Source organism: Elephantulus edwardii, unplaced genomic scaffold (genome assembly GCF_000299155.1).
Source record: "Elephantulus edwardii isolate Elephantulus edwardi_28Jun2011 unplaced genomic scaffold, EleEdw1.0 scaffold00188, whole genome shotgun sequence".
NCBI classification, from domain to species: domain Eukaryota; kingdom Metazoa; phylum Chordata; class Mammalia; order Macroscelidea; family Macroscelididae; genus Elephantulus; species Elephantulus edwardii.
The window spans coordinates 4,091,107-4,109,385 of NW_006399938.1; positions in this window are offsets into that span (position 1 = coordinate 4,091,107).

An 18,279-nucleotide genomic window follows, 5' to 3' on the forward strand; every position below is an offset into this window, starting at 1 on the left:
AGACAAGCAAACAAAATGCATGTAACAATAAAAATTTTCTTAAAACAAATAAATTACAGAGGAATTTTACATGTCTTCTCTCACCTTATCCTATCTTACATGCAATTTGAATACTTTCTTTTTAAATAAAAAAATCTGTTTTTATGGTGCATACCAATGGTTACAAAACTTTTCCTTAAATATACCAGATATTTTATGCTCTTGTATCAGCTGGTTCCTGTCTCAATTGGTCAACTACTCAAAAGCAGCCATAGACCACATGTATATAAATTGACATTCCTGTGTTCCAGTGCTGGACTGAATTTGAGCCTTATGCTGTAGTTTTCAAATCAGGATTTAGAGGAGGTCAGAAGCATCAAAACAATAACAAAAAGACAGAATGAAACCTGTTGCCCTTGAGTCAATTCTGATTTATTAGGCTAATGGGATTGATTTATTATTACTCTATATACTTTATTATTTCAAATTTAGAAAATATAGCAAAGAGAACAAATAGGCAAAACAATTGAGTTGGCAAAAACCAAGATCCCAGGAACAAACAGATGCTACTCTGGATACATTCACCAAATTGTGCCAAGAAATATGGAAGACAACACCACCTACTGACTGGAAGACATCCATATTTGTTCTCACTCCAGAGAAAAGTGAACCAAAAGAGTGTGGAAATTATTGAACAGTATCCTTAACATCACATAAAAAACAAGATTTTGCTGAAAATTATCACAAAACGACTGGAACAGCACATCAAAAAAGGATTGCCAGATGTGTAGTCTGTGTTTAGAAGAAGCCATGGAACTAGAGATATTAAAGCTAATGTTCGATGGATTTTGGCTGAAAGTAGAGAGTACCAGAGGAATGACTATCTGTGTTTCATTGACTATGCAAAGGTATTTGACATTGTGGATCACAAAAAACTGTGGTTGACTCTGAGAAGAATGGGAATTGTACTTATGAGAAAGCTATGCATGGACTAGGAGGCAGAAGGCAGGGGTTTTGCAAGAAAACACTGCAGAGTGTAAAATTGAAAGGGGTGTACACCAGGGATGTGTACTATCTCCATCCCTTTTCAATCTATCTGCAGAACAGATCATCTGAGAAGCCGGGCTCTATGAAGAAAAATGAAGCATCAGAATTGGAGGAAACTCAGCAATAATTTGTGTTATGCAGATGACAGAACCTTGGTTGCTGAAACTAAGGAGGATTTGAAGCACTTGCTGCAGACGGTCAAGGACTGCAGCCTTAAATATGGATTGAAGTTCAACATCAAGAAAATAAAGATTTTTACCACTGGTCGAATTGACGGCATCATGATAGATGGTGAAGAGATTGAGATTGTTAATACCTTCAGTGTGCTTGGCTCCATAAGCAATACTCTTGGTTCCAGCAGCCAGGAAATTAAAAGACAAATTGTATTGGGAAAGTCTTCTGTCAGAAACCTCTCCAGATAACTAAAGAGCAATGATTTCAGTTTGGAGACTAAGATGAGCTTGATCCAGGCCATAGTCTTTGCAACTACATGCTATGCATTAGAAAGCTGGACAATGACTAGGGATGATAGAAGCATTGATGCCTTTGAGCTATGTTGCTGGAGAAAAGTATTGGATATACCATGCACTGCTAGGAGAATAAACAGGTTCATTTTAGAGAGGGTGAAATCAGGCTGCTCTTCAGAGGCAAGAATTCTAAAGCTCTTTCTGACATACTTTGGGTATGTTGCAAGGAGCAATCAGTACTTGGAGAGGAGCATCATGCTTGGGAGGGTGGATGACAGTGCAAAAAAGGAAGCCCACGATGATATGGATCAATTCAGTCATCGAGTGGTGGAGGTAGGTTTGTCAGAGACCGTAAGGTTGGCAAAGGATAGAGCAGGGTTTAGAGCTGTTTTACATAAGGTCGCTATGAGTTCCAAGTGATTCGATGGCACATACAATAACAACAATTAAGGTAAAAAAACGCGAATGTAAAGTTCTATTTGAGTACATTCCACAAAATAGGATTAACTAGTCCTGAAATTAGGAGATATTATTGATATTAATGAAAAGGTAAGGAAGCTAAAACATGTTCGAGATGATATTGGAATTTTTGATTCTATGAGATTTAGAAAATTCCTTATAATATTGATTTTCCCTCATCCTGAGAAATTTCCCAATTTTGTGGCTTTTTATAGAAATATTAAGGTATTAGATTTTAAAGTGGCTATTTAATAATTTTAGTGTAGATGGTTTAATAGAGTAACTGGGGCAATGGAGGCAGGTATGTTTGAGTCAATGAAACAAGCTCAAGACAGGGTAGGCTTCACAGCTGTTATACATAGAGTTGCTATTGAGTGGCATGCAACTCAACAGCACATAACAACAACAAGAACTGTGAAAGTAAAGTGTTCTATATATTTTTTGTACTATTTTGTACTGCATTTGAGGCTTTTACCTTGAGAAAGCAGTTGGGTTTTTTTTTTCCCTTAAAATCTAATGCAATCAAAATAATTCACAAATAAGCCTTTTCTGTGATTCAGTTTAGGCTCAAAGCAATGACATGGAAGGAATTTCACCTCATGCATAGCAAATACAAAATCAAATCAAAATTTTTATAGTAAGCTTTGTTTCGCATGAATTACTATGACTAAAATGGAATTAAAATATTATTCCATATGTTAATATCAGAGTCAGACTTAAAAATACCTCAAAAACATGTTTTCAGTCTCTCCTTTTACCATTGAAAGAGTATTGAATTTTTATCTGATAATGCTGATCCTAATTTCAAATTATATACATTGATATCAGACATTGGTATAGTAACTGATTTTTGTGTCCTAATTCTATGTAACATAATTTGAGTTTGGGGCAACTATGTGTTTACAATAAAGCAGTTTTCTGTTTTATTTTCATAGCCAGGAAAAAGAATACTTTACTGAATCCATATTTATTGGTACAATAATAAATGTTATTATTTTGAATAATTTATTTAATAATAATAACACCATATACTGAATCTGTATTATGTTCAAATCTTTGTCAATATTTCACAGCAAAATAGGAAATTTTATTTCTATATTACATATGAAGAGTTTGAATCATATAAGTCATTGCAGGTTCCATTTACTGTTATTAATTAATAATCCTCCCTGTACTTAGTGACATAGACTATCTTTCATTATTCTTATTGATTGCGTGGGTTAAAAATTCAGAAAGAGCATAATAAAGATGGTTCCTGATGTCTGGAGACCTCCACTAGAAGACTAATGCAGGTAAGTGGCTGGAATCATGAAAAATTTCTTTATTCACGTGGTGATACTTACTGGCTTGAAGATGTGGATTGCTGATTCATGAGCCAATGATTTAACTTTCATATGGGATGCTCATGTGTGAATCAGTTGGATTCTGGACAGTGGGTTCTCTCGTTTCTCTTTAGTTGAAAGTCTGGTATAAACTGCTTGGTTGTTTTGTGTTTTTTTTAAGGTGGATTTTTGGTTGGGGTGGGGTTTTTTTGTTACAATCAGTGTGTGAGCTGATTAATTTAGCTAACACTCACATTTGGGCTGAAAGTCTCTTGTTTAAGTAAATTAGGACTTGGAGGTAGCCATTGTATTCAAAAGTCAATTGAGCCTAGAGGGCCTGCTGTTAATTATGTTTGAGAAGAACATTCTTGTAAGTGGTTCTGCACTGATCTGTCAATTTACTATTCTGAGGTAACTTGGGGTTGCTGTGATGCTGAACACTGTGCCACAGGTGTGTCAAATGTCATAATGTTGACGGTATTTGTTAAAGCTCCAAGATTAAGACAGCCTTGGAATCAGGATTGGCATCCACTTCCTATACAAGATGCCTTTGGAAAGTCTATGAACATTAGAGAAATGATGAGAGTTGTAGAACAGGTTTCAGATAGTTTGTTCATAGTATGGCTGTGAATCTTACTTAACAGCACTTAACAACAACAAAATGTTTTGTTTTAAGCAACTCTTCTCAATTAAAATTGATTATGGTAAACTTAATTTTTACTTTAAATAATTAATAATTTTATTTATTTGCATACATTTGGTCCACTATTATAAATAATTTTGTATATTGCCTTTTTGGTTTTGCTCTATTATTAGGAAGCTGTGGAAAGGATGATTGGAGAAACTCAATATCAGCTGTGAAAACTGGTCAGGCATTGATTGTGGAACAGCTCACCAACTACTCACACGAAAATTAAATGTAAAGCTAAATAAGATTAACTCAAATCAACTAAAACCAAAATTTGACCTTGAATCTATCACACCTGGGTTTCAAAACTGTCTCAGGAACAAGTTTGGGGTCTTGAAAACTAATGAATGAAGACCAGAGAAGCTGTGAAAGGATATCAAGAATATCATCCAGGAAAAAAGCAAAAGGTCATTACAAAGGCAGAGGCAGAAGGAAAGACTGAGATGGATGTCAGAAGAAACTGAATATTGCACTAGAGTGCAAAGAAGTCAAGGCAATGGGAAGAAATCACGATGTAAAGGAGCTGAACAAACGATTTCAAAGGACAATGTGGGAAGACAAAGCAAAGTATTATAGTGAAATGCGTAGTAAAGAACAGGAGTCAGAAAATCAAAAGGGTCCTACTCTCTTGACATTTCTTAAACTGAAGGAACTGAAGAACATATTCTAGTTTCATGACTTAAGAGATAGAACATTAGATTATCCAGGAAGCATTGAAAAAAGATGGATTGAATATACAGAGCCACCGTACCAAAAAGAATTGGTTGACAAAGAAGGATTTCATGAAACAAAACATTATCAAGATGCAATAGGAATTTACAGCATACCAACTGACATATTTCAAATAACGCTGCCCTAAATGCACTCACCAGGTTGTGCCAGGAAAACTTGAGGGCAATATTTATTCTTATTCCAAAAAATGGTGATCTGATAGACTGTGGAAATAATGAAACATTCTCATTAATATCAGACACAAGCAAAATCCTGCTGAATATTATCCAAAAATGACTTAACAATACATTAGCACAGAACTACCAGAAATGCTGAGTTATTATAGCCAATGTGAGATGGATCTTGGCTAATAGCAGAGTACCACAAGAATGTCTATTTGTGTTTCATTGACTATGCAAAAGCATTTGACTGTGTAGATCACAACAAATTGTGGCTGACCCTGAGTAGAATGGGAATCCCAGAACTCTTAATTGTGCTCGTGTGGATCCTATCCTTCAACCAGGAGGCAGTCAGTCATCACAATAAAGCAAGAAAACACTGGTTCATGATCAGAAAAGGGTTACATCAAGGATCATGACAGTGTGCTTCATTCAGTATGTCAGTGAGCCTGAGGATTTCAAGGGATAGGGCAGAGTTCAGATCTGTTGATAAGATGTTCGCTATGGGTCATAATCTACTTGATGAGACCTAGTTCAAATCTGTTGTTCATAGAGTAGCTATGAATCCTACTAGTCTTGACAGCACCTAACAATAACAACAACAGCATTCCTGTGAATATAAACCAATTTGAGAATAATACTCAATGTCATGGAAGCCAATTTTGTTTCATCCCAAACCTGAAGAACTGTCTCATAATCTTTACATGCACGTAAATCTTTAGAGAATCAGATTGTCTTGTTTTTCCTCTTGAAGTAGCTAGGAGGATCAAACATTAGGCATTTCAATTACAGTCAATCGTCACCTACAGAGGGGAAAAAAAATGATGTTTCATTTGGGAATAGAGCTCCTTAAGTTAATGAGACAATTATCAGTTTTGAATATGTCGTAAAGGATTTCCAAATACTTTCCTCCTGTAAACCACACATTGATATGTACTATCCAGTTAGCTGGGACGCATAGTGATAATATGTACAACAGCCCTGAACCCTGCTATCTTGAGCCAAAATTTCTCTGCCACGCCCCAGCCACTGAGTTAATCCATCTCATCAAGGGTCATCCTCCAGCTTCCCAAGCACAATGTCCCTTTCTAAGGACTGGTCTCCTGGCAACATGCCCAAAATACATCAGACAGGGCTTCAAAATTCTTGTCTCCAAGGAGCAGCCTGGTTTCCTTCTTTCTAGGATGGACATGTCTGTTTGCTTAGCATTCCATGGTATATTCAGTAAACTTTTCCAGAATCACAACACAAAGACATCAACTATTCTATCATTCTTAGTCATTGTCCAGCTGTCTGGTGCATAGCAAGTAATTGCAAAAACAATGGTTTGGATCAGGCACACAGTCTTCAGACTGACACTGTACTCTTCAGTACTCAGGAGAGGTCCCTGACAGCAGATTTCCTTAACACAAATTGTCTTTTGATTTCCTGGCTGCTAGTCTATATGCATAACAGATAATCCAGGAGGTTGGGCTGTATGAGGAGGAATGTGACATCAGTATTGAAGGAAGACTTATCAACAACCTTCATTATGCAGATGACACAACCAGGATTACTGAAAATGAGGATGACCTGAAGCACTTGCACAAAGTCAAGGACTACAGCCTTAAATGGCTTTAGTTTGCTTGGCTCCCCATCACTATTGGTACCAGCAGCCAGGAAATCAAGAGACAAAATTGCACTGGGAAAGTCAGCTGTCAGGGACCTTTCCAGAGTAGTACTAAAGAACAATGACCTCATTCTGGAGACTAAAGTGCACTTGATCCAGGCCATAGTCTTTGTAATCTTTGCTATGTGTCAAAGAACTGGGTAGTGACTAAAGATGACAGAAAGATAATTGATACCTTTAAGCAGTGGTGATAGAGAAGGGTGTTGAATATACGATGGACTGCCAGGAAAAAAACAGATTCATTTTTGGGAGGGTGAATGAAACCAGGCTACTCCTTGGAGAAAAGTGTTCTGAGGCTTCATCTGACATACTCTGGGTATGTTGCATGGAGAGACCAGTCTTTGGAGAGGGCATTATGCTTGGAAAGTTGGAGCAACAGAGAAAGAGAGAAAGACCATCAGTGAGATGGATTGATTGACTGTGGTAATGAGAGTAGGTGTGTCAGAGACAGTAAAGTTGGCACAGGATAGATCAGGTTTCATGGCTGTTATAAATAGAGTTGCTATGAGTCGCAAGCAACTCGAAGGCACATAACAACAACAGTACCAACAGTGTTGATTGTGGAGACAAATAAACTGAACATGTTAAAAATCTCACTCTCTACTCCATCTATCATGATGCTGCCGATTGGCCTTATGGTGAAAAACTTTGTTTTCTTAATGTTTAGCTTCAATCCATATTAAAGGTTGCAGTTCTTGACCTTCTGTAGCAATTATCCCAGATCCTCCTCAGTTTCAACAAGCAAGTTTGTGTTATCTGCATAACCCAGGTTTATGATGAGTCTTCCTCTAATCTTGATGCCACATTCCTTCTTATAGAGCCTAGACTCCCAGATGATCTGTTCCATATGTAGATTAAAAAGGTATGGGGATAGCACACATCTCCAGCATCTGCCTTTCTGTTTTGAATCATTCAGTGTTTCCTTGCTACTTTGATAACTGCCTTCCAGTCCAAGGATAGGTTTTGCATATGCACAATCAAGTGTTCTGGGATTCCCATTCTTCTCAGAGTCAGCCACAGTGTGTTGTGATCCACACAGTGAAATGCCTTTGCATAATCAATGAAACACAGATAGAAATTCTTATGGTACTTTCTGTTTTCATCTAGGATCCATCTAACATTGGCTATAATATCTGGCATTTCTCTGTTGATGTGCGTTTCCAGTCCTTTTTTTTTTTTGTCATTTTATTTTTTTATTTTTTTTTCTATAATTATATTTTATTAATTTTCATAAACATTTACAGAGATTTTGGGCTTCCACTCATTCATTGTTGCACTATTCTCTCTACCCTCCTCCCAGTTTGTTCTTGTCCAAATGCCACAGTGCTTGTCAAAGCCAGTTCTGATTAATCTTCTTTGTCAGTGTATCCTTTGCCATTCCCTATCACTCCTCCCTGAGAGAGACTTCACCCTGAGTCATAAGGAAAAGGGGACGGCGTATTCTCTTAGCTACTTCCTGCTGAAAAGGGACGCTGTGGGTTTCAGGGTGAAGATCTTCTCTCACTACTCTAAAGGGCCCCTTTGGCAGTAGGAAACACATAGACTATTATGGAGATTGATTTTGGAATTCAGATGCACTCTTATTGATTGTGCTTGGCTGTACATGTACATATCCTTCAAGATGTATCATGGGGGTGTTGCAACCTAGAAGACACAAATTTGACTAACAAGTTATAAGTACATGAGTCCAAAAATTATGGAAAAGTAATTTTAACATGATCTTGCTTGCATATTATATTAATGATATTGTTCCATAATTTCCGTACTCTGTTGCATCACCTATATTAGGAATGGGAATAAATATGAAACCCTTCCAGTCAGTAGGCCAGGTGATTGTCCTTCAGATTTCTTGGCTCAATATTATGTGTACAAGGTAGCATCTATTTATGTCAATTGTTGTGCCATCACATCCTAGGGCCTTGTTTTTTTACCAATTACTTCAGAACAGATTGAACGTCCTTCTTCATCACCATTGTTTCTTGATCATATGTTGTTTCATTAAATTCTTCTGTGTCAGCCAATTCTTTTTGGTATAATGACTCTGTACTTCCTTCTATCTTCCTTTGATGCTTCCTGCCCTTCATTTAGCATTCTGCCCACAACATCCTTAAGTATTGCAATTTAAAACCTGAATTTGTTCTTTAGTCAGCTTAAGAAATGTCTAGTGAGTTCATCCCTTTAGATTTTCCGACTCCAGCTCTTTGCACATTTCAATATAATACTTTGCTTTGTCTTCCTGGGCTGCTCATTTAAATCATCTGTTACCTCCTTAACATCTTGATGTCTTCCCTTTACTTTGATTTTCTTGACACTCTACTGCACTATTCACACTCTTTTATAACTTCCATTTTGGTCTTTGCCTCTTCGTCTCTTATTGTAGTGACCTTTTATATTATCCATAGATGATATTCTTGATATCCTTCCACAGTTCATCTGGTTTTCACTCATTAGTATTCAAGGCCTCAAACCTGTTTCTAAGACAGTCTCTAAATGCAAGATGGACAGACTCAAGGTCAAACTTTGGTTATGGTGGATTTGATTTGATTTTCTTTTGCTTTAGTTTGAACTTGCATACTAATGGTTGATGATCTGATCCACAATCAGCAAGTGGCCTAGCTTTAACAGCTGATATTGAGCTCCTCAGACAATTTTTCTCACAGAAGTTATGAATTTTATTCCTGTATAGGCTCTCAAGTGAAGTCCATATGTACAGTCATCATTTATGTTTCCAAGAAGTGATAATTGCAGTCAATATATTATTGATTGTATAGAATTCTATCATTCTGCTCCCAGTCACAGTCTTGTCACCAAGTTCATGTTTTCCAACTACTGATCCTTCTTCTCCCTTCCCAACTTTTACATTCCAGTCACCTATTATTATTAATAAATCCTGGTTGCATGTACAATTGATTTCCAATTGCAGCAGTTGTTGTTGTTATTGATTGCCAATGCATAGCCACCCTATGAACAAAATACCTGAAGTCTTTCTATAACTAATGTAGTTTCTCAAAGTTTATAGGGTTTCCAGAGACATGCTATTTAGGAAGTGGATGCCACTCCTGCTTCTAATATATATATTATCACTCACAACTCACAACATTATATTTTATGATGGATCTAGAAATGGTCTTTTAAATTACCAATGCAACCCTGTTGTTTTGTTTGGTTTGGTTATTGTTTGTTTGTTTATTTTTTGTGTTTTTTCCTCACATTTTCATTTCTGGAATTCTATATCATATGATTGCCTCATGTCAATATTTCTTCCTTAACTATCTCCAGTTTTCCTATATTCACACTTCTTACATTCCATGTTTCAGTCTCTAGGATCTTTTTATAACTGTACCACCTTTACATTTCCCAATACAAAGGCTCAGCCTGTGGTGCCATATCTTCCAGTCTAATATAAGCATGCTCTGAAGTCCATAGTGTTTTCAAAGGCCTGTTATTCATAAGTAAATGACCACTCCTTCTCCACAGTCTGTCTTAATTTTGATGCCAACCTTTAGAGCACTATTAGACAGAAAAAAAATTTATCCACAAGAGCTACTGAGAGTATGCAGCTAACAGATTCGATGTTAGTCCCGGGGGCCCACCCCTTTGGTGCATGTGTTGTATTCCCTCCCTCACCCCACCTTGTCAGCATCCAGCTCAATTCTTTCTTCTTGCTCCTTCAGTATCTCCTAACCCCTTCCCCAGCCAACTCTGATTTGATGGCTAAACCTCCCACTGCCTCTGTCTTCTCATTCCTCTCTACTTCCCTGTGATATTGGTGCTCCTGTTGAGGGGTAAGTATAATGGCATCCAAAAAAGCCAACTGATGGTCTCCACAAGTAATATCATGGTCCTGGTATTTTTGGGTCTGGTGAGGAGACTGGGTCCAGTGAGAAATGTGGCTCTGCAACTTGTAATTTTTATCTGGAATATCTATCTGCCTTTTTAGGAAATTTTCCTCATTCAAATAGAATGATCTTCTTAAATTATCAATCAATTCTTAGTACCTTCAGTATGAAATAAAAATTCCATCACATGATATTAAAAACTTTTTTTAATCTATAACCACTTTCCTATAGATATTCTTGTCAAAAAAGCAGTTGGTGATTAAAAGCCCTGTCATTGCCCATTGTCAACAGCTTCATCTTGCTTGGATCCACCATTAACACTCTTGGTACAAGTAGTCATGAAATAAAGAGACACAAGTCAATGGGAAAATCTGCAGTTAGTGACCTCTCCAAATTATTGAGGAGTAGTGATATCAATTTGAGGACTAAAGTGCATCTGATTCAAGCCATAGACTTTCCTATTACTAGTGATGTATTTGATACCTAGACAATGAATAAAGGATGACAGAAAAAAAATTGATGCCTTTGAGCTGTGCTGCTGGAGAAGAGCACTGAGAATCCCATGGACAGCCAAAAGAATGAATTGATATGTCTTGGAGAGGGTGTAGTCCAAGTGCTTTTTAGAGGCAAAAATGGTGAGGCTTCACCTCACATGCTTTGTATGTATTGCTAGGAGGTGCTATTCCTTGGAGAGGGAAATGATGTTGGGAAATGTGTAGGGTCGGTGAAGGAGAAGAGGGCCCAAAACCAGGTGGGTTGGCACAATGACTACTGCAATGGGCTCTTGTGTGTCACCCTTTGAAATGTTTTTTTTTTCTTTTCTTCTCTTACTTAGTAAACTCTCAGAATGTTTTAAAATGCAGCTCGAATATCATCTTCTAAGTAACGATTTATAATTAATTCTTTCACTATACACTTTCCAGGTCTGTTCTGAGGAGAGTTTCCTACTCTAAGTGTGTTGTTATTGATTGCTGTTGAGTCATGCATGACTCATATCGACCCTATGAACAAAAGACCTGAAGCCTTTTTATAATTACAGCCATTTATCAAAGTTCATAGAGTTATCAGAGGCATATTGTTAAGGAAGTTGATGCTACTTCAGCTTCCAAACCTGTCTTAAACTGGGACCTCCATCAAACATTGTCCACTATGTGTTATGGCATTAGACACTCCAGTTGCACAAGGTTCAGCATCACAGCTACCCCAGGTGACCTCAGTAGAGCATATTGACAGAAGAATACTGTACCAGTTAAAAGAATGTTTCTCCAAAATAGAATGACAATTGACTTTTAAATACAAAGAAAGGCTCTCGCCAAGATCTTATTGACTCTAAACATGAGACTTAAATAAAAAACAACCAATATATTATGTTGTGCTGTTTTATTTGTTTTTTGGGGGTTGGTTTGTGGGTTTTTTTGTTTGTTTGTTTTTGTTTTTTGTTACGTGCCATTAGGTTGCCTGCAATATATAGCAACCCTATATAAAGCAGCTCTGAACACTTTCCTGTCCTAAGCCTGTCCCACTAATTCAGACACACCAACCCCCATTGCCCCACATACCATATCAATCCATCTCATCTGGAGTCTTCCTCTCCTATGCTGTTGCCCCACACTTCTAATTATGATGTCCTTCTCCAAGGATCTGTCTCTCCTGGCCATATGCCCAAAGTGTGTGAGTTGGAGCTTCAGAATCCTAGCCTCCAAGAAGAGCCTTGGTTTTACCCCTCTAAGACAGACTCAAATTTCAGAACCATCTCAGGAACAGGTTTGAGGTCTTGAACACTAATGAGGGAAGACCACATGATTTGTGGGAGGATAACATGGGTATCATCCACGAAGAGTGCAAATGGTCATTACAAAGACAGAGGAGGAAGAAAAAACCAAACTGAATGTCAGAAGAAACTCTGAATATTGCACTGGAGCACAGAGAAGACAAAGCAGAAGGAAGAATTCAAGATACTAAAGACTTGAACAGAAGATTTCAAAAGGGAGCATGGGATGACAAAGTAAAATATTACAATGAAATGTGCAAGGAGCTGGAGTCCAAAAATCCAAAGGGCCAGACTCTCTCAGCATTTCTTAAGCTCAAGGAACTGAAGAAAAAATTCAAACTTCGAGTTGCTATAATCAAGGATGTTTTAGGCAGAATAGTAAATGATTCAGAAAGTATTAAAAGAAGATGGAAAGAATATACCAAGTCACTCTGTGTCGAAAGGAATCGGCAGACACAGAATAATTTAATGAAACAACATATGAACAAGAGTCTATGGTGATGAAGAAAGAAATTCAGGATGCTTTGAAGAAAAAAGCAAAAAATAAGGCCCCAAGAATACATGGTATACCAATTGGCATATTTCAGTTAACAAATGCTGCCCTGGACGTGCTCACTAAGTTGTGCCAAGAAATCTGGAGAACAACCACTTGGCCAACTGACTGGAAGAGATCTATATTTGTTCCCATTCCAAAGACGGGTGACCCAACAGAGTGGGGAAACTATAGAACACTCTCATTGATTTCACATGCAAGCAAGATTCTGCTGAAGAGTATCTAAAAATGACAGAGAACTGCCAAAAGTCCAGGCTGCGTTTAGAAGGGGTCGTGGTACCATGGATATTGTAGCTAATGTTAGATGGATCTTGGCTGAAATTATGGAATACCAGAGTTATGTTTATCTGTATTTCATTGACTATGAAAAGGCGTTTCACTGTGTGGAACATAACAAACTGTGGCTGACTCTGAGAAGAATGGGAATTTCAGAAAACTTGGTCGTGCTAATGAGAAACCTATACTTGAACCAAGAGGCAGTCATCAGAACAAAGCAAGGAAACTTAGGTTAGGTTAGGTTAGGTTAGGTTAGGTTAGGTTAGGTTAGGTTAGGTTAGGTTAGGTTAGGTTAATGGACTTAAAGAAGAAATCAGCGAGAACGAGAGAAAGCTTAATGCAGCTTTTTTAAAGGGGGAAAGAGGAGCTCCCTGGTGAGTTCCTTATCCTGGATTTGCAGAATGGGAAGTCACACTGTGAACTTCCTGGGGAGGATTTTTATGAACAGAGTCTTTAGGAAGGGACATTCCATTCTGATTAATGAGCCACCTGCTAGCTTAGCCTGACAGGCAAGGTCCTTTGCCTTCTTATTTGCAGTAGGCAAGGCCATCAGCATTTTACTTCTGAATTCTTCATTCTTCTCTTTGGTCCTCTTTGCCCAGACTAACAGAAACACTACATGGTTCAAAATTGGGAAGGGTGTACTCCAGGGATGTGTTCTGTCTCCATACCTTTTCAACCTGTATGCAGAAGAGATTATCCGGGATGCTGGGTTCTCTGAGGAGAACTGTGGTGTCAGGATTGGGGAAAGATCTATCAACAATCTGCATTATGCAAATGATACAACCCTTCTTGCTGAAACTGAGGAGGACCTGAAGTGCTTGCTTCAGAGGGTCAAGGACTTCAGCATTCTATATGGATTGAGGCTCAATGTCAAGAAGACAAAGATTCTCACCACTGGACCAATTGGCAGCATCAGGATGGATGGTGGAAAGATTGAGGATGTTCACAGCTTTAGTTTGCTTGGCTCCACAGTCAACACTCTTGGCACCAGTAGCCAGGAAATTAAAAGGCATATTGCCATGAAAGAATCTGCTGTTTGGCAGCTCTCCAAAGTATTGAAGAGCAATGGTGCCTCTCTGGAGACTATGGTATGTCTGATACAGGCCATGGTCTTTGCAATCACTTGTTACGCATTAGAGAGTTGGACAATGACCAAGGAGGATAGAAGGATAATTAATGTCTCTGAGCTGTTGCGCTGGAGAAAAGTATTGAATGTACCATGGACTGCTAATAAGACAATCAGGTTCATTCTGGACATCATGCTTTTCAGGGTGGAGGGACAATGCAGGAGGGGAAGGCCCTCTATGAGGTGATTCAGTGACTGGGATAATCAGGATGGGTGTGTCAGAGTCAGTGAGATTGGCACAGGACAGGCAGCCTTTAGGGCTGTTGTACATAGGGTTTGTATGGGTCTCAAGTGACTCGATGGCACCTAACAACAACAAAAACAGGATGAACCTTTTCATTTTCTTATCAGTCCGTTGTATATTACATACTCTTCTTCAACACCACAGCTAGTATTTTGGGTAGCTTTCTGTCATTGTACTATTTCTATCCTTTCTGAATAATCTTCAGCAGGATTTTGCTACTGTGTGATATGAGTGATATGGTATAATAATTTCCTCACTCTCTTGGGCTACCTCTTTTTGGAATGGGGATAAAAATGAGTCTCTTCCATTTAGTTGGCCACGTATTTGTCCTCCAGATTTCTTGGCACAACCTGGTGAACACATCAAGGGTAACATCTGTTTGCTGAAATATGTCTATTGATCAGGGTAACAATATCAGGAAAGGAGTGCATCAGGATTAATCTTATCTCTGTACTTATTAAATCTAAATGAAGAACAGATCTTTCAAAAGGCTGGGCTTTATGAGGAGGAATGTGGCATCAGGATTGGAGGAAGACTCATCAACAATCTATGTCATGTAGATGACACAATCTTGCTTGCTGAAAATGAGCTGGATCTGAAGTGTTTGCTGCAGGTCAAGGACTGCAGTCTTCAAGATGGGTTAAAGCTCAACATCAAGAAGACAATGATTCTTACCACTGAGCCAATTGACAACACCATAAGGGATGGGGAAGGGATTGAAGTTGTTAGCAATTACACCTTGCTTGGCTCCACAACCAACATTCTTGGCACCCATATTCAGGAAATCAAAAGATTAATTATACTTGAAAAATCTACTGTCAAGAACCTTACCTGAGTACTGAAAAGCAACAATGTCAGCCTAGAGACTAAGGTGTGCCTGAACCAGGTGATGGTCTTCATAATTACTTGCTATCCATTAGAAAGCTGGATAATAACTAAGGAATACAAAAGAATTGATGCCTTTGAGTTATTGTGTGAATGTTTCTTGTAGAGGTGAAACCAATTTTCTCCTTAGAGACTAGAATTTTGAAACTCTGTCTCATTTCTTTGGACACATGGCCAGGAGGGACTAATCGTTGGAGAAGGACATCATACTCAGAAAGGTTAGGAAATGGCAAAGGACAGGAAGACTCTAGATGAGAAAAATTGATATGGTAACTAGGGCAATGGGAGTAGGTGTGTTGCAGTCAATGAGACTGGCTTAGGGCAGGGCAGGCTTCAGAGTTGTTGTACATAGGGTCTCTATGAGTCGCAGGTTACTCGATGACACATAACAATAACATACACCTCCTTGGAATTTATAGCATTTTGATACTTTTATCATACTGTTTTTTTATTATTTATATAATAGTATTGTTTTTACATGATTAGTTTTTTAATTTCTTTTCATGTAATCATTATATTTCTGATATATTTCAACAATCATCTCATGGGTAAAAACACACAAAAAATAATAACTCAGGGTGAAACCAAAATATTCCTTAGAGGCAAGGATATTAACACTTCATCTTAAATACTTTGAATATGCTGTTAGAAGGGACCAGTCCTTAGAGAAGGACAATGTGCTTGGAAAGATGATGGGTCAGTGTAAGAGACAAAGACTTTTGAGATGATAAATTGACACAGTGGCTATAACAATGAGCTTAAGTGTGTCAGAGATGGTAAGGAAGGCACAGGATAGAGCAGATTTCAGATCCATTATTCATATAGTCACTATGAGTCATACTTGACTCAAGTGCTCATAACAGTAACGACTAATTATTAAGCCACACCTTTTTTTTCCTTATAAAGCTTACAATTGTGATCTGGGAGGGTTGTGTTGGAAGTTGGAATCACCTAGACAATTTAAAGTTCTGTGATAACTCCTCACTGTACGGATGGCACGGGAGAGGACAGTGTTCAAATCTGTTGTTCGTAAGATCACTATAGGTTATAATAGACTTTTTGCCGCTAACAACAGCAAATATGATAACTCCTAGTGAGAAGAACACAGGGTGCAATATTACTTTGTTTAATAGCTTGTGTTTACCCAACGGAGTTCCTGGAGATCCTTTAAAAGCTGTTGCTATGCTGCATTCATTAGAAAACGGAGGGGATAAAATAAAGAGAAGGGATGCTGAAGTTGGAAAGATAAGAAAAAAAATTAAAGCAACTCAAGAAGACAAAGGAAAATATGGTAATATATTACCATATAAAGTATGGTAGAAAGACCTGAAATTACAAATTCAAAGGGAAGAACATACTAGACATTTCTCAAGGTGAAAGACATTAACAACAAATTCAAGCTTTAAGTTAAAATACTGAAAGATTTTATGGGGAAAATCTTAAATGATGCAAGAATCATCAAATGAATATGGAAGGAATACACAGAGATACTGTACCAAAAAGAATTTATTGATGCAGAAACATTTCAGGAAGTAGCAAATGATCAAGAAGCAGTGGTAATGAAGGAAGAGGTCTATGCTGCATTGAACACATTAGAAAAAAGATAAATAAGTCTCCAGGGTACTGATGAAATACCAATTAGTATGTGTTGACAAACAGGCAAAACCATGAATATGATGACCAGTTTATATCAAGAAACTTGGAAGATAGCCTATAGGCCAACTAACTAGAGCAATGATAATTTTCCCATCCCTCCATAGAAAGGGTCACCCAACACAATGTGGAAATTATTGAATAATATCACATATAAGTAATATATTCCTGAATATTCTTCAAAACCATCATACACCTAGAAGATTCTTGTGGTAGATGAAAGACAAGGTTCCTCTGATCAGATTGCTTCTCCAAATAGAAGATAAACCAAATCAAAACAAACAAACAAAAAAACACTACCTGTGAATTGACATTGACTTGTAGTCAATGTAGTCAATAAGTATCTTTTTTATGCAGAATAGCTGGTGGATTTGAATTGTCAACCTTTCTGTTAAGAGATTAACATGTTTCAGACTGCACCTGTAGGGATCTTCAAATAAGACTTTAAAAAAAATATTGTGTCCTCTTCTTCTGTTTATCCATAAAATCTACTATAATTTTCACAGCACTTATTAATACTTCACAATAAACAACAGAGGAATCACCAAAAGGAGAGGAGAAATACACAATATCACTGTTCCAAAAAGTGATTTCAGAAGGTTATATGTGACAAAAAACAGATACTATTAAAGTAAGAAGCTCAAGCTTCACTGAAGATGCTGGTGAAGTATGAGACTCCAGGAATTGATGGATTACCAATTTATATATTTCAACAAATAAATGTGGTACTGGAAAAGTTCTTTTGTGTATATCAAGAAATGTGGATGACAGTGATCTGGTCAATTAACTAGAAGTGATCCATTTTGTGCTCATGCCATTGAACAATGATCTAATTTAATGCAGAATTACTGAATGTTGTCTTAATTATTTAGTGTGACTATAAGAAAGACATCACAAGTATGAGGTTTTAACAAATAGAAATTTATTTTCCTATTGTTTAGAAGAATAGAAGTTCAAAGTCAGGTCACTAGCCCAAGGGGAAATTTCTTATTTTGTATACTATTTCTAGCAGTTTCCTAGTGCTATGATCTGATTCCAAAAGAGGAATTTGTCTCCCAGTCCCTGACTTTTCTTTATTCGTCTCCCTGAGGTTTTCCTTTATCTGCTAGATTTTTTTCCCTTGTAAAGCAAAAGGTCCATTTTAGATTTGAAAATGTGACAAAACTCATCAATTTTCTCCTCTTTGGCTTTAGATTTTGGTGCATAAATTTGAGCAGTTGTCATATTAATAGGTGCCTCTTCTATGTGTATGGATAATATTCTGTCACTCACAACATTGCACAGAATTTGAACTTGTCTTTTTGACTATAAATATATCCTGATTCTTCATCTATTGTTCATTTTTGGCACAGTATAACATACTTTGGACATGTTGTGAGGAGAGACCGGTCCTTGGAGAGGACATCAT